At 39.6% G+C, this 18,527-nt stretch overlaps 1 protein-coding gene and 1 pseudogene across 7 annotated transcripts in view; one reads left to right on the forward strand and one right to left on the reverse strand.

Annotated features, from left to right (window-relative positions):
• Positions 1-18,527, reverse strand: part of FBXL20 (F-box and leucine rich repeat protein 20) — an 82,178-nt gene that overhangs the window by 57,903 nt on the left and 5,748 nt on the right. Inside the window, exon 2 of one of the 7 annotated variants that reach the window (XM_071219377.1) lies at positions 9,486-9,606. The exons of 5 other annotated variants lie outside the window; for them this stretch is intronic. The gene's annotated coding sequence lies outside the window, so the exon portion shown is untranslated. Of the gene's footprint in view, positions 1-9,471; positions 9,607-18,527 lie in introns of all 7 variants that reach the window. One more of the 7 variants, XM_053911175.1, reaches the window with a different exon arrangement.
• LOC112316255 (magnesium transporter NIPA2 pseudogene) lies at positions 14,433-15,643 on the forward strand (annotated as a pseudogene).

The following is an 18,527-nucleotide window of genomic DNA, read 5'->3' on the forward strand; positions in this document are numbered from 1 at the left end:
CAGTGTAAATGTCTCTCCATTTTACTCTTTATTCAATCATAGGGATTTCCCTGCCTTGCTTTCTCACCTCCTTAATCTACCACCAATAGATTCCTTCCCTCCTTTGATTCCAAATGTATAAAAAGAACCGCAGAAGTGCCATTCTCCAGAGCACTTTGAGATCTTGCTTCCAGGCATGTCCTCAGTTTGGCTGAAATAAACTCTTTAATGTTCTACAGGTTTGGAAGTCCCTGCGTTGACAAAACCTTCCACGCCCTACTGAAAACTTCTTTTGAAGTTTGAAGTGAAAGCAAAGAATTAAAAATTCCAAGTAGTGATATAATTACATGTCCTTCCCTCTCCTCTTCCACTCTCCCCAGTCCCACCCCACCTAAATACACACTAAAGAACTAAGAGGTAGATACTGCAAGCCCTAATGGGATTTGACTCAGGAGTAGTAGGCAATTAACTGAATTTCATATTCCAAAATGCCACAGGGATTGGTAAATCAAGGGAAAGCAGGGTTTGATTTCCTCATGTACAAATTCTAGTCAATGTGCCAGAAACCGAAAACTGGAAGAATATGTGGAACTTTCTAAGACATATGTCAGACAGTAATTTTACAATTCACTCACAAACACACATTCTAAATCAACTTACTGCTACAGAAAATATTTCCAAAGCAATAGTATTTTAATGTAGCCATGCTACTTACTCGTAAAAAAAGCATTCCCTTATTTTAAATAAACAAATAAAGTATACAATACCTAAGATTTTCAAAACAGCATCCTGTTCTTTAGAAAATGAAACATTGCATTTCTTAGATATTAATACCCCTTCTTGCCCTCCACCCCACCCCATGCTCTCTGCTGTGTCTCTTTTTTGTTTGTTTTCTCATTTTGGAGGCTTTCTTCAACTATCTGGTTATCCTTGGCTGTATGTTCCTATTCACGGCATTAAAAAGCAAAATGGAAGTTCATTGTGCTTTCAAAAGCCCAGTGGTGTGTATGTATATTACCATTTAATTCCTCGGCTCAATACCCCTATCTTGTTCATGTGATGTTCCTGGATTCAAAACCCTCAGCTTCTGCTTTCCTGGAGGAAAAAAAGAAATCAATCCCTAGTTCCCTAGACGGAGAAGAAATAGTGTGCATAGGATTCAACCGCTTAACATAAAACTTTCAGCCATTACCTACTTTGAGTCACAAGCCTCATCCTTGTCCTTTCAAACTTTCTGCTACTAAATGTTGAGTCTTTTGAGAAATTTTGTAGGGTAAACTTGCTTGTCCCTGAAGACAACCCCGGGTGTACCTTCCTCCACTTGGCTAAATCACTTATCACTTGTTGATTCATTTTTTATCATCTAAAAATAGTTGAAATTTCTCATCTGAAGATCATAGTTTCTTCTTCCACTAATTTCTCTCCTTATGGTCTTATGCCTGTTTTTATTTCTTTATTATAATTTTAGTGCTTTGAAAAGGAAATAGAAATATTGAGTCGAACTTCCATATTTAACCAAAATCCTCATGAGTTTTAGATGTTTTGGGTAAAATCATAAATAATGTTTACTAAATGTGTGGAGACCACAAAACTCATGACGATAAATAATAACTTGAATAACAGAATAAGGACATGATTTTGAAAGGATAGTATCAAGAGGAACTCAACAGAAACTAAGCAATTACCAGTTACATAAATACAAAACAGGAAACTCGGTTTCACAAAAAACTTATGGAGTTTTGGTTTATCAAGAGTCAGTTATGTAACTTTAACACTTTAAAAGGAAAGAAAAAGTATAATCTTAGACTACATTAATGAAAGGCAAAGGATCAGACCAAGGGACAAAACTACCCTACTCCATATTCTGAGTGGTTGTTACCAAGTCTGGTATCACAGCTGACTAGATATGGAGAAGATGGATCCCAAGGTATTGAGAGGTTCTAAAATTAAGTCTTGGGAAAATGGTAAAAACAAGAGGAATATTCAAAGCCTTGAACGAAAGAACGTATTGTCTGACCAACTGTCCTTTAGAATCAAGTAGTTCTACATTATTCCAGATAGCCAACACAGAAGAATGGAGACAATCTATATTAAGATAGATTTGGCTTAAATAAATCTGTAAAGCTGTGAGCTCTCCCCACTACTGGTGAACCAGCCTTCCCAGAATCAGGGATGTAAGAATCAACTCTTCCATTGAGGAGCTTGAACTAGATGACATTAAGTTTTGTACCACTAAAAGAACCAGTAGAACAAAGGAACCAAGAGACAAAAAGGTCACTAAATAATGCTAAAGGGGTCAATTCATTTAGAAGATATAGCCATTGTAAATACTTATGCACCCGACATTGGAGCACCTAAATATATAAAGAAACACTAAGAGAGCTAAAAGCAGTTATGAACAGCAATACGGCAGTAGCAGGGAATTTCAATACCGTACTCTCAACAATGGACAGAACTTCCAGGCAGCAGCAGCATACACACGCTCCAGGACAGAACATGTTAGGCCGCAACATAAATCTCAACAAATTCAGAAAAAAAGAGATTATCTCACGTATCTTTCCTGATCACAGTGGTGTTCTGATGCGTGTTTTCCGATACCATCAAGCAATTCTCCAGGCCTCAGCAGACACTGACTGGGTATCCTACCAAATCCGATACCATAGGTAAGGGTTCGGTCCAACAAGACTGCCCCACTTCAGTCACCAACTGCAGGCCCAGGCTGTTACCTGTGCTTCTGACCAACTGGCTGTAAACTGCTGATTCCCATGACCCCACTCCTCAGGTTCAAGTAATGTGCTAGAGCAGCTCTAGTAAGCTGAGAACTTGCATTTGCCAGCTTACTATAAAGAATAAAGACGAACAGTCAGATGAAGAGGCACACAGGGTAAGGTCCAGAAGGGTCATGAGCACAAGAGCTTGTGTCCCCGTAAGAACTGGGGAGTGTTATCCTCCTAGCACATGGATGCCATCTACACAAATGTCCTTTTGGGTTTTTATGGAGGCTTCATTACATAGGTATGATTGATTAAATCACTGGCCACTGGTTATTGTTCAACTCCCAGCCCCTCTCCTCTAAAACTGTAAAGGGGGAGAGGAATGAGGAGAGGGACTGAAAAGTCCAACCCTCTAGTCCTTGTTGGTTGCCCTGGCAACCAGTCTCATCTTAAAGTTACCTACGGGCTTTCCAAAAGTCACCTTATTTATATAAACTCAGGTGTGGTTGAAAGGGACTTCTTTTAAGTTACAAGATGTCATTTCACTTTTATGGCTTGGAACTGAGGACAGGGTCTGCGGAGTGGGGGAGATGAGGGAAGGCGATCAAAGGGTGCAAACTTCCGGACAGATGAGTGAGTCCTGCAGATCTATAAAGTACAGCACAGTGACTGTTCATCACGTTGGACATCTTGAACTTGCACAACTCATGTGACTACAATATTATCTTGATAGAGCTGGAAACAAAAAGAGAAAAATCAAAAAGGGAACCAATAGAAATTTAAAAATGTAAAATAATAATCCTTATTAACATAAGGATTATAGAATGTGCTAAAATAGGTTTTCTTAAACAAAAAAAAATTAAAAAATTAAAAACGGTGCAGACCAAGGAAAAAGCAGTCCAGTGTCGTTATTGGGCGTATAAACAAATTAGATTTAATGGAGAACACAGGTCTGTTAACTCTTTCTGTGGCAGTATGCTTGATCCTATCCTGCCCGATCAGTAGTGATCCCAAATGAAAAAAATCAAGACAATGAGATTTTTCATAAATTTACATGTACTACACTTTTAAATGTTGGAATTATAGCCTTCAAATTTGGTGTAAATTAATCTATATTTTATTTTAAAATATCAGTGGTATACCATATATTCTTAAAAACACTATTGGCTACCTTTTATTAATTAGCCCTCTCTTCCCCGCCCCTAAATTTTACTAATCCAAGGGTTTTGTAGATTTCCTAGAATGTACTTTTATGACAGAGTTCTATAAAAAAAACCTGGGCATGAATGACTTTATGAGGTTGTCTGCCATCAGTCATAAAAAATGAACATAAACATGTTTACAGATGTTTTTTAAAAAATCAACATTGGTAGGCATGAGCCTGTTGATATATATGCAGAATTGAAAAATTCAGTTGTCTTTTCTCTGGGACCATTCTCTTACGAGGAGGATGATTCTCTTACAAGGAGGACAATTCTCTAATTTCCTACCTGGCTGATGGAATTCTGGAACCAGGTAAGAGAAGGAAACTGGGTGGTTCCACTATTCAGTGTGACATCTCAGCCCCATCATCCTCTGGGCTTGGGGTCCTAGGTCCTGAACTTCTCAAATTCATTCCTCCAAAGAATTATCTCCTGACCTCTACAAGGCTGATGGCAGCAGCCCAACTACTCAGGGTGAAGAGGGTGAGTACTGGGGGGACTACAGGGGGCTAAAAGGTGTCTATCTCCCATTGCAGACTTTCAGACAGTCTCCCTCCCATTCTCAGTCTCCATCTGTGGTACGTGGCACATCCATGCTCTGTCCATTCTTTCCTTTACAGGCACACTTGCGTTTGACCTTCCTCTCCCATGCTAGGTCACATAATCTTTCTGCTTTCCCTCTTTCCATTGAAGTACAATTACAGATGTGTCACAGTTTCAAAGATGGAGTTTATATTTGTTTTATGTATTTTCAAAAGAGCCTGGAAACAATTTTACTTTGTTGTCTTAAAACCAGAAAGGTTTTAAGATGTTTGTAATCTTTTAATTCAAACAACCTTGAAAATGAGCCACTGCTATTCAAGCACTAAATGTTTACGTTTGATAATTAACTCCCTAAGGGTAACACAAGAACTCAAATGGCTGGGTTAATTTAAACTACTTGTTTTTCAAACAGAGCCTATACTTTCTCACTCTGTGGCTTTTTATCTTCTACCTGGAAATCTTTCCATTTTTAATGCTCTGCTCCAGTTTCATATTCTCCATGAAAGTTTCACTGATCCTCTGTTACAGGAGAAACGCCTCTTTCCCACTTCAGGTTTTTTTTTTTTTTTTTTAAATATATTTATTGATTATGCTATTACAGTTGTCCCATTTCCCCCCCCACTCCACTCCATCCTGCCCACCCCCGTCCCTCCCACATTCCCCCCCTATAGTTCATGTCCATAGATCATACTTATAAGTTCTTTGGCTTCTACATTTCCTACACTATTTTTACCCTCCCCTTGTCTATTTTCCACCTATCATCTATGCTACTTATTCTCTGTACCTTTCCCCCTCTCTCCCCCTCCCACTCCCTTAATGACAACCCTCATGTTCTAGTTGTTTGCCTAGTTTGCTCTCATTTTTGTTTTATGTGTGGCCATTAATAACTGTGAGTTTGCTGTCATTTTTACTGTTCCAATTTTTGATCTTCTTTTTCTTAGGTAACTCCCTTTAACATTTCATATAATAAGTGCTTGGTGATGATGAGCTTCTTTAACTTGACCTTATCTGAGAAGCACTTTATCTTCCCTTCCATTCTAAATGATAGCTTTGCTGGATACAGTAATCTTGGATGTAGGTCCTTGCGTTTAATCTTGGGTAATGTAATTATGATGTGCCTTGGTGTGTTCCTCCTTGGGTCCAGCTTCTTTGGGACTCTCTGAGCTTCCTGGACTTCCCGGAAGTCTATTTCCTTTGCCAGATTAGGGAAGTTCTCCTTCATTATTTGTTCAAATAAGTTTTCAATTTTTTGTTCTTCCTCTTCTCCTTCTGGCACCCCTATAATTCGGATGTGGGAACGTTTCAAGGCGTCCGGGAGGTTCCTAAGCCTCTCCTCATTTTTCCAAGTTCTTGTTTCTTCATTCTTTTCTGCTTGGATGTTTGTTTCTTCCTTCTGGTCCACACCATTGATTTGAGTCCCAGTTTCCTTCTCATCACTATTGGTTCCCTGTACATTTTCCTTCGTTTCTCTTAGCATAGGCTTCATTTTTTCATCTGTTTTTCGAATAGATTCAACCAAGTCTGTGAGCATATTGATAACCAGTGCTTTGAACTGTGCATCCGATAGGTTGGCTATCTCTTTGTCGCTTAGTTGTATTTTTTCTGGAGCTTTGAAGTGTTCTGTCATTTGGGCCATTTTTTTTTTTTTTTTGTCTTGGCGCGTCTGTTACTTTAAGGGGCGGAGCCTTAGGTGTTCACCGGGGCGGGGTAATGCTGGTCGATGCACTGTAACGCTGTACGTGGGGGCGGGGCCAAGTGGGAGCAATGGCGCCCGCCTCACTCTCCTCCGGATTTCAATCTTTCACTCCGATACCCACAATCAAACTGGGCCCCTCTGGTGCTGGTTCCCGAGTAAGTGGGCCTGTGCACACTCTAGGCCCTTGTGGGTCTCTCCAACAACCTCTTCTGTGAGGCTGGGAGTCTCTCCTGCTGCCGCCCCAACCCCCAGGGGCGCTTTCAATCAGAGGTTTGAGGCTTTATTTCCCGGAGCTGGAGCCCTGGGTTGCACAGTCTGCTTTGTTGCCCGCCGTTCGTCAGGTTTATCTGTGGGCGAATTTGGTGCCGCGCGGGGTGCTACCCGCTGCTCTGCCTGCCCCACTCTCCGCCACTCTGAGTCCGGCCCTCTCGGTTTATCTGCGCAGATGAGGGGCCGCAGGGTCTGCTAGTGCTCGGACTGCCTGCGCCATTTGTCCCACACTCTGCCAGTCTCAGTCCCGCCACAGCCGCGCGAGTCCTCTCCACCCCGGTGCCCGTCTCCGCCCCTCCTACCAGTCTGGATGAATGGTTATTTTCTATTTTCTTGGTGTTGGTCCCCCTTGCTGTTCGATTCTCTGTCAGTTCTGGTTGTGCGAGGAGGCGCAGTGTGTCTACCTACGCCGCCATCTTGGTTCTCCCCCACTTCAGGTTTTTAAGAGGAATTTTCTCTAAACACACTCAAGGCTTCTCTGTCCCTTTTCACTGATAGAGACAGAGTGACTTATCTGAACTTACCTGGCTAGTTAATCCTAGATGAAGAGCAAACTTGGCCCATCTCTGTGTTTCTACCTTTTCCAGCTGTGGAGCAAGCATACCCTACTTCTTTAGGGCCGGACTCTCCCCTGCATAGAGTGAGTTTATTAATCCGTACAGCAATTCTTGGAATTAGGTGGGTAAAGGACTTCAGTTAAAAGGCTCATACAGCTATGTCCTCCAACCTGGTATTTGTTAGTATTAAGAGTGTTATTTTGGCCCCCACGTCACTCCTGTTTTCTCTATTTGTTCAGAACTTCAGCAAGGGTAAGGGATGCTTTACTTCAGACTTCTTCAGAAATCCTAATATTCTCTAAATAGCTATGTTCACTTACTTTCCTATAATCCACAGCACATTGGTTATGGTTCTATTACAGAGCTTAAATTTTTCTTACTGTGTTAACACAGCCTTCTAACCTACTAGGCTGTGAGCTTTTAGAAGGCAGATTAACAACAGTACCTTACACACAAGCCACAACATAAATGTGTTTCGGATTGACTGAATGGTTAAATGTTTCTTTAAAAGTAAAGATGATTTCATGTTTTCTTGCTATTTCAGATTATACTCATTCTAAAGTCATAGCACCCACATATTAATATTGCCACATTAAAACTAATAACTGATATTTTGTTTATCATTGTCAAATTTCCTGTACAATATGTTGGGTCATTACCACTGTTTCTGGGGTTTTTTTGTCTGTATTCTTTAGGATTTTTAGAAGCTAATTATACACCTTATAAACCTGAAACTGGAAACAATTCAGTTTACACAAATGAAATGGATAGACTCTAAGCTGATTATCTCGTTACTTTTCTATAATACTGAACAAAGGCAATAACTATTTGAATTCACTGTATTAATATGTCATCATCAGTAACTTTAGTGGTTAAAAATAAGTAGCACATAAAAATGATTAGAAGACATAGCCAAACTACTGGTTATGGTCACTCTTCTACAGAATAAAAATTAGAAAATGAAAAAGTACATTTTAGTATAATTAGAGTATTTCAAAACCAGGGAGCCAGACAGAATTGGGTCTTTCAAAAGACATAGATCAAAAGTATACTTACAGACAACATCAATGAAAATGGCAGAATAAGGAATTTTAAAATCTCACCTCTCCATAAAAGTTAGTAACCAAAAAACTGCCAAAACAATTTTTTTTTGAACTTTGGGAATTAACCAAAGGTTTTCAACAACCCTAGGAGTGCATACTCAAGAAAAAAGGTTGAATCTCATTAAGAACAAAGCTTGTGCCATTTCAATTTACCATAATCCCCAAATCAGCAATAGCTTTGAAAATAACAGCTTGCGTTGCTGGTAACTGAGGAACCAAAACAAATCTCTTTTTCAAAATATAGTATCGTAAGTATCCTGTATCTGTCTTCACCGGACTGGTTGCTCCCTGGAAGACCAACACAAATGGCTTGTCTTTATTTTGCCCAACTCAAAAGGGGCTTAGTGCTACAGAAACTACCCCACTTTGTCCAGCACATTTATAAGCAAATATTTAGTCACTGATGCCTGAGTGATGATAGGTAACAGTTGGAGCAAACTATGGACTGACCAAAGGGCTTGGGAGGAAAGGGCCAGAGAATGAGATGCCCACAGGGCAACGAAAGCTCCAAAATATTCCTAGGGAAAACAGTAGGTCACACGCGTGCCCAGGGTTGTGCACATGTCCAGGAAAGACCTGAGAAGGCCCTGACCTGTCAATTCTGGCTGATCTTGAAGCTCTGCAGAAGCAGGAAGTGAAGGTCAAGTTAGGCATCATTGTAAACTGGCTGAGCACTGAAGGCATACACCCTAAAATGTACCAAAAAACCCTCCATAAAGAGAATTTTTGGTTGTTGGTATTTAAGGAAATCTCTGTATAATCATTACCCAACTACTAAGCTAATGGAACAAAGGTTTTGGTGGCCACACAAGATATAGAATACACACTTTTCAGTATTATTTCAAAAAGACACTAAATAAACAATAATACTATAATAAGCAGCATTAACAAACCCAAGAGGGAAGAGACTACAATTTCTAAATTTACCACATTTTAATATTCAAAATGCCCAGTTTTCAACAAAAAATTACAATGCATGCAAAGAAATAATTTGCAAATAACATATAGAAGGATCTAGTATCCAAAATAAAGAACTTTTATGACTCAACAATAAAAGTACAAATAACCTAGTTTAAACATGTGCAAAGAATTTGAATAGACATTTCTCCAAACAAAATATACAAATGGTCAAAAAGCACATAAGATGCTCAACATCATTAGTCATTAAGGAAATACAAGCCAAAACCACAATGAGATACCACCTCACACCCACTAGGATGCTATAATTAAAAAAAAAAAAAAAAGGAAAACAGCAACTGTTGGCGGGGATATGGAGAAATTTGAACCACTGTACATAGCTGGTAGAATGTAAAAAAGTTCAGCTGAGATGGGAAACAGTTTGGCAGTTCCTCAAAATGTTAAACGTAAAATTACTACATGACCCAGCAATTCCACTCCTAAACATACCCCAAAGAACTGACCCTTCCCTGGCTGCTTGAAGATCGGCCGCCATCATGAAGGACACAGTAACCATCCAGATCAGCAAGGTTATGACCGACAGACTACTTCAGCAGAAACAAATGGTCACTGACGTCCTTCACCCTGGGAAGACAACAGTACGTACACCTAAGACAGAAGTTCAGGAAAAACTAGCCAAAATGTGAAAGACCCGACCAAATGTCATCTTTGTACTTGGATTCAGAACCCACTTTGGTGGGGGCAAGACAACTGGCATGATTTATGATATGCAAAGAAAAATGAACCCAAACATAGCCTTGTGACACATGGCCAATATGAGGAGACGACCTCGAGCAATTGTAGAATGAAGTCAGGAGGACTGCAAAGGCCAATGTTGGTGCTGGCAAAAAAAAAAAAAAAAGAGTGAAGGTTCTTCAGTGATTTTATCTGTGGTGATTGTGCAGATTTTTCGAAAGAGGATGAATAAACTAAGAGTTTAAAAAAAAAAAAGAAAAAGAACTGAAAGAGCCCTGGCTGGTGTGGCTCAGTGGATTGAGCACCAGCCTGCAAAACCGAAGAGGTCGCTGGTTCGATTCCCAATCAGGGCACATGCCTGGATTGCAGCAGGGTTCCCAGCAGGGGGCACAGGAGAGGCAACCACACATTGATGTTTCTCTCCCTTTCTTTCTACCTCCCCCTCTCTCTAAAAATAAACAAACAAAATCTTGAAAAAAGAAAAAAGAACTGAAAACACGTTTCAAATACATACTCAGGTAAGGATATTCATAGCACTGTTTACAACAGCCAAAAGATGGAAATCACTCAAATATCTGTTAACAATAAATGGATAAGCAAAATATGGTATATCTATACAATGGATTGTTCAGACATAAAAAGGAATAAGCCCTGGTTGGTGTGGGTTGGTTGGTTGGAGCATTGTCCCATACACTAAAAGGCAGCCTGGCTCCACAGTTGTGCTTCAAACACTAAACACCAAGTCCTTCTATTTATTATGCTCCAAGTCAGTGTTACCCAAAAGTGTGGTGCTCACTTAAGCTTCCTTATATTTCTTAGATGCAAATTCATGGGCCCAGGTGATTTATCAGCTTTCCATGTAACCCTTTGAAAATATACCTCTCTTAAATCATAGTTCTTAATTCTGGAAAAATGCTTTGCTTTGTACTCCTCATAATGTATGATAATGGACACTTTATTGTTTAAGTCAAGGAAAAAGCTTTTCTGTTACTTGCAGCTGAGAGTACCCAAACTGAGTAATACAAATTAATACAAAAAAACCAACACAAACTTTATAGCTTTCCAATGAAGGCAAATCCTACCAGATCTATGTTCAAAATATATCCAGAATCTAATTACTTCTAATACCTCCACCACAATTAACTTCATACAGGAAACCACTATTACTTTCTTGGATTACTACAAGAGTTCTGAATACCAGTTATACTCTCATCTCGACAAAGCAAGAGTGATTTCAAAACATGAATTATACACGTTCTTCTGCTCAAAAATCCCTATGGCTTCCCTTGGTCAGAACAAAATCCAGAGCTTAACATGTCCAACAAGGCCATTCATGGTCTGCTCTAGTCTCCAATCAACCTACCTTCCCATCCTCACTCATAACTCTCTGTGGAGTTCCTACCAGTTACCCAACCTCAAATGATCTGGCCATCGTGACCTACCTATTCACTGTTTCTACAACACATCAAGCACACTGCCACCTTCATTTTTGCATTCCTTTGCCTGTAATGGTCTTTCCTTGCTCTATCATTTTTTTAAGTCTGCTCAAATTAACCTTAACAATAAAGTCTTCTTTAACCACTCTATGTAAAATATAAACCATGCCCAGTTCCCTTCTTTCTGTTCCCTATCCTTCGTTTTTGTCCATAGCACTTGCTACATCAGACATATTATGTATCTACTTTTTGCCATCTGTTTTGTGCCAACCTCCCTTTACTAAATTTTAAGCTCCATTAAGGCAAGACTTTGTGTTTTGTCCACTTTTATACTCTCAGTATCTCTAACAATACCAAGCACGTATACAGTGTCCAACAAATATTTGCTGAGTAAACTAATGATTAGAAAATGTAACAAAAAGAAAAGCCCATTTGTAATAACATTGTAAAATATAAAGCATACACAAATAAAACTAACAAAACTATGTAAGATCTTAAAGGAAGAACTCTATAAAAATCTGATAATAAAAGCTGAATAAATATACAGGGTCTGGCACAAATAACAGCCCCTTTTCATTACAAAATCTTTTATTACAAAATCACAAGCATGTAATTCTGTAACATAACAATATCACACTCAAGTACACCATATAACACTTTAGGTGAAATGTTCAAATTAAAACTATAAATTATTACACCCATATTCTTACCCTGCCTGCCGGGCACACTCAAGCGGGCACTACTTCTACAGAACACTGTATGTCACGTTCATTGAATGGGAAGGAAAATATTTATTATAAAGGTATCAATTTCTCCAAATTAATGTATAAAGTCAGTTAATTAAAATAGACTAGCAATAAAAAAATAGATGGAAGAAAGAATGCAGTTCAAAAGCACCTATGAAGTCAATTAATTAGCTTTATTTCGACACCAGTGGGGAGAAGATGGACTAAACTGTGTTAGAACAGCTGGCTGTCAATACAGGGCAAAAGTTCAGTCAGAACTCTATTTTATAAAATGAACTCCAGGTAGCTTAAAAACTTAGATATTTAAAAAGTTAATGTAAAAAAACTATAAAAATATCAGAAGGAAATATGGAAGAATAATTATAATCTTGTAACTAGGGGACACTTTTTTAAAAAGATTGATTTATTTTTTAGAGAGAGGAAGGGAGAGAGAGAAACATCAATGCGTGATCGCCTCTTGCGCACCCCCCACTGGGGACCTGGCCCGCAACCCAGGCATGTGCCCAGACTGGGAATCAAACCAGTGAGCCTTTCGTTCGCAGGCCAGCACTCAATCCACTGAGCTACACCAGCTTGGGTGACACTTTTTTTTTTTTTAATAAACACAAAAAGCAAACATAAACAAAGTTAAGAGACAAGCCCAATCAATGGGTTAGTATCCAATATACAGAATGCCTAAGAGGAATTAAAAAAAAAAAAAGACACAACCCAATTTTTAAAACGTGACAAGGAATAAAACAAGCAATTTATAAAAGAAATACAAGCGATTGCGAACTTAGGACAGGAAAGAGATTGATGCCAAAGTTTCCTTTGGATAAAATAATGGTAAGGATATGGCAGCCAGTTAGGTAGACATGAGCAAAGTAGGAACCAGCATGCCTGCCTATGAGCAAAACTGGGATAACAAGCATTGTAGGTAGGATGGGACCTTGCTCCCAGGGTGACCTTTCCTCCCCTAGCATATCACTGGTCATGTGGTTTAGACCCTTTGGCCTTTCATATTGCTGGTCGTGAGGTTCAGACCCTTCCCTGACCTTTTGTTCCCCTGTATGTCACGACTCCATGTCTCAGACACCCTCAGAGGAGAAACAAGGGGGCTGATCAACAGCCTCATACAACTTCCATACAGGCCCTTGCAAGACCACTCTCTTAAGATTTAAGCCCTCAGGACAAACAAGGTTCTGGCCCTCATCGAATAATCTTTTTTCTAAAAGATTTTATTTATTTATTTTTAGAGGGAGGGGAAGGGAGAGAGGGAGAGAAACCATACATGTGCCAGAAAAACACTCATCAGTTGCCTCGTGCATACCCCCAACCGGGAACTGAATCAGCGGACACCCAAACCACTGAGCCACGCCAGTGAGGGTAAGAACAGCGCCAGTGAGGGTAAGAACAGCGTTGAATCTGCTGACCACAGAGTTTTGGTAAAAGTAGAGATAACATCTAGGCCTCAGTAGTATTTTAGCTTCAGGCCCAGAAAAGCAGCAAAACCAGAGGAAGACCAGCTGCAATAACTAATGATCCCCTCCAGAGCCAACCAATCAGTAGAGACCAATTCCCTGAAAGGACATACTTGGAAAACTGATGAACATTCTGTTGACATGCTCCAAAGACCTCCCCTAAAATCCCCACCTTTGGAAACCAGATAAAAATCCCTGAAACAAAGGACCCAGTGCCCACACTCTCAAACATGGCTGCACCTATCCTCACACTCTTCCTCCCTCCTCCTCCCCTCCCCACTTTCTCCCTCTGCCCTAGTCTTTCCTTCCCCCTTTCTTCCCTCCCGTGCATACCCTTGCTTTTTTTCCTCCTAAATTCCAAGGGGCCCTTCTTTTGCCTCTAATTTGTTTTACTGAGTCCATGCAGCCCAGCTGGGTCACTTCTTCCACTTCTGTGACAGTCTAAATACATTTTCTCTTATAATTAGAGTTCTTGGCTCTGAATTCTTTCTCAGCTCAATTCAAGGACCTCAGCCTAACTTCGTTGGTTACATCTGGTGCTGTTCACAGTTACCAGTAATGATAGGGGAACTGATTGATGTTTCTCTCCCTCTCTTTCTCCTTTCCTTCCCCCTCCCTAAAAAATAAATACCGTAAATAAAATCCTAAATGTCAACTCACAATTTGGTGTGAGATTCTCAACTTAGGAGACATTTATCCATATTTGCCTAACAATGAATACAGTAATGTTTCCAGTATAAACTCTAGATTAAAACACTGCTAACTTATTACTGTTCAACTACACTGATTAAAATTCATAGGTGTTCCTATTTAATAAACCCAATGTATAAAACAATTAGATGAATAAAGAGATAATGAGTTATATGCTTTCCTTTGTAACAGAAATTTTCCTTTAAATAATAAATTCCTCTAAAGCATTTAAAACGATATAGAGCAGGGCTCCCCCACGAAGGAGTCTGCGCAAGCCCGCAGCCCCAGATGCTTGCACCTCCTACTTGACAGCGACAAAGGTGCTGAAGGCGCTGGCCCTGCCAGCCCAGTAGATCAGCCCATAGGACCTGTGTGCGGGGAGGGTGAGTGCAGGTGACCACAGCGGGATATCAGAGGCGAAGCTGCATGGTCAGTCTGCCACCTGGAATTTGAAGACTGCAGCATCTTGCCTCCAGCATTCTCTGTCCTGTGATCAATGTGAGTCACCTGAACTTCTTAAGTAACAAAAATGAGCCAGGGGGCTGAAAATACGACCTCTGTACTGCTCTGGGATTGGCTATGAGCTCCAGCATTTTCACTGGCGTTTCATTTTGGGGGTAGGGGGAGGAGGCCTCTGTGATGTGCCAGAAAAGGCTCCATGAGAGCAGGTCAAGACAGTCATGCATACCTTAAAGAATGGTTGTGGTGGGCTGGACTGCTATCAATGGGAGCCAGTGAGGCGGCCAACTTTGCCACCTGTGCCTGTGCACCAGCTACCCTATTCCTTAGTCATACTTTCTAAAAGAAGGACTTAATTTTCATGGGAAAAATGGATGTTTGCTAAGTATTCTAGGATGTACAGTTATGGTCATTCATGCGCAAAAAGAGAAGGGGATTGAGACTTTAAACAAAATGTCTCACAAGCACGGGAATCCAGGTTTTGTGGTCTTTGTGACATTTGGGGCCATTGTGTCCTTGGTATTACTCTTTGTAGTGGGAACCCACCATGGGCAGACTATCATGCCGAGGATATCATGGTCTGATCTGTGATGGGAGCACTTTCAGTCTCCTGAGTTAAGGGTCTGGGCATCGCTATCGAGGAGCTGTTTGCTGGGAAGCCTGTGCTTGTGCTGCAGCACCCCCAGGCCTGGGCCCTGCTGCTGAGCCTCATGTTCTGTGTGAGCACATAGATCAACTACCTGAACAGGGCCCTAGACATATTCAACACATCCCCTGTGACTCCAATTTACTGTCTTCTTCACAACATCAGTCCTGACTTGTTCAGCCATTCCTTTTCAAGAGTGGCAGAACAAGCCTCTTGACGATGTCATTGGTATTTTGAGTGGCTTCTGTACAATCATTGTGGAAATATTCTTGGTGCACGCCTTTGAAGACGTCAGCTTTAGTCTATCAAGTCTTCCTGTGTCTTTTTGAAAAGATGAAAAAGCAATGAATGGCAATCTCACTAGTATGTATGAAGTTCCTAATAATAATGAAGAAAGTTTAACCTGTGGAACTGAACAGCACATTGGTGAAAATACCTCCCAAAGAAATGGAAATCTACAGGAACTACTCTAAAGGACACATGGACAAAATCAAGGGGGAGGGTGGAGGTGGGGGAGGGAGGTGGGTTCACAGCTGGGGTGGGGTGGAGGGATGGGGAGAAAAGGCATACAACTGTAATTGAGTAACAATAAAAAATTTAAAAAAAAGAAATGGAAATCTGACAACTTTTTAAGAAAGATGTAATCAAACGGTTAATTTATAATTGTTATAAAGTGAATTTCAGAATATGTCTGAAAAGCAATATTCTCAAATAATGAATGGACAACCTTTTTTAAGGTTTCACTAATTCACCAAAAAAACCCTACTTTTCTTATATTTAACTGATGGTAGCTCACTAACATGACCTCAGTGCCTGGTCAATTTTTGTTATCATTGTATTATTATAGCAGTATTTAAAATGTTCTTTCACCAAAATCTAAACGCACTAATGACAGCTTTAAGTCTATAAAAATGCTTTAGCCCTGGCTGGTATAGCTCAGGCCTGCAAACCAAAGGGTCAAAGGTTGGATTCCCAGGCAGGGCCAGGTCCCCAGTAGGGGGGCACACACAAGAGGAAACCACACAATGATGTTTCTCTCCCTCTCTTTCTCCCTGCCTTCCCCTCTCTAAATATGAATGAAATTTTTTTTAAAGGAGTCAACCAATTAACGAATAAGTAGAACAACAGATTTCTCCCTCTCCTCTCAAAATCAATTAAAAAAACAACGGTGCTCTAATCTAGAAATGTTACTGTTTCTTTTCGTCTGTCCCTCCTGCCACATACATCCCCTCACTCTGTAGACAGTAAAGCAAACTCAAAGCACTCAGAATAGCTGTCCTATGGCATCTTCTCGCAAATTATTGGGGAAAAAACCAAAGAAACTGATAACGCTTTTCCATTTTTTACTTTTAATTGATTATGAGATTATATCTGCCTGCATCCTACAGTTGATCAGGAAGTCAGACTCACCAGCAAATACCATAATAGTTGGTACATTTGATTATATAATGTTGGGCAGGTGTTTAATATATTATCAACCTTCACCTCCATGTTGTTAGATAGGATTTCTGTCTCAGCACCAAAGAATGCATAAGATCAATTTACTACTTATTTTCATGGTGTTCTGTTTCTCTTTTTTTAGTTTTTACTAGAAATTCCTGGGATCAGGATAGAAATGACAGAACAACACATTGTCAATACGTTTCACAACTGACCAAATCCTCATCTACCATGATTTATTTTAATAGGTGACTTTAACCTCATAGCAACTTAAACTGAGCAAAAATTGATTAAATTAATTACATTTCCACCTGATTATAACTGTCAGATATAAGGCTTATTATAATGCCTTATAATATCATAAAATCATAATATCATAAAAACAGAGTATCATAAAATCAAATTGGAGGAAATACGATTAGGGAATAAAAAGGTTACTTACCTACCTATACATATAACTCACATGCTTGCTGAATAGTTATTTCATATGTGCTGAAAATAACTATCCAGCAAAGCCATTCTTTTAACAGAAACAGTCTTCAAAAGCTAATGCAAATTTGTTTTGGGTTAATTTTGAATATATATTTGGTTTTTTAAGTTATGTAATTAAGCAAGATGAAGCACAAATGCTACTGCATAGTTCAATATCATCACCTACTGCTAGTTGCTACTAACATTTATTATCAAATGAGTCAAAGTGCGTTAAGACATAAATCTATAAAACCATAGTTGAACGCCTTCATTTTTCTGAGTCAGTTTTGGGAGGGGGTCTGATCTAAGAATTTACTAAGCCTACAAGATCAAACAAAAAAACAGTGTAAAGACAACTATGCACAAGCAGCTAAATTTGTCAATTTAAGGGCATTCTTTCTTCTTCCTCCTTCCCTTGGATTTTCCTGGTGTAATGGAATATTTTATTTTGAACATCTAAAAATACCCTTCCAAAACCACAGTAGTAGTTAGGTTACTGAAAATTTTAATTCAGTTTTCAATCTGTCACTAGTTGGGAAACAGTCATCTAAGGGCTAGGAATGGAATCCTTCGCCTGTAACTAAAGTATTTACCACACTGTAAGAAAAATGAGACTAGCCCTGGCTGGTGTGGCTCAGTGAATTGAGCGGTGGCCTGCGAACCAGAGGGTAGCCGGTTCAATTCCCAGGTCAGGGCACATGCCTGAGTTGCAGGCCAGGTCCCAGCGAGGGGCGCACATGAGAGGCAACCACACATTGATGTTTCTCTCCTTCTCTTTTTCCCCCCCTTCCCCTCTCACTAAAAGTAAATAAACAAAATCTTTTTAAAATATGAGACTAAAATTTAAAAAGAGACAACTCTGAGGAGCACAATAAAAGAATTTTTAAATTTAAGATTAAAAAGCAACAGACACTAACAGCTTAAAACTAATAAATGATCTAAAACACAACAACATAAGACTTCATTGTTTTTAAAGATTTTATTTATTCATTTTTAGAGAGAAGGGAAGGCAGGGAGAGAGAGAGAGAGAGAGAGAGAAGCATGGATCTGTGAGAGCTCTCACAGGCCCCCAACTGGGGATCTGTTCCACAACCCAGACATGTGCCCTAACTGGGAATTGAATCTGCAATCTTTAGGTTCGCAGGACAGCACTCAATCCACTAAGCACCAGCCAGAGCAAGAACATAAAACATTAAAAGTGCAGAAATAGTGATTTAATGAATGAAAGTCTTCAATATAAACAGATTACATCTAAGAATGTAGGACTTAGATATCAAGAATACTTTTTGTGAAGTTTTTGCTACACTAAAAAGTTTTAACAACTTAATGGAAAACATAATGTTCAATATATAATGGTTTATCTCTATAAAGACTGGAAAGATACAAACACATTAATTTTTAAATGAAAAAGGATCCATGATTATACAATAAAGAAACACCAATAACACTATTCAAAAAGGGC

This window comes from Desmodus rotundus, chromosome 9, assembly GCF_022682495.2.
Source record: "Desmodus rotundus isolate HL8 chromosome 9, HLdesRot8A.1, whole genome shotgun sequence".
NCBI lineage: Eukaryota > Metazoa > Chordata > Mammalia > Chiroptera > Phyllostomidae > Desmodus > Desmodus rotundus.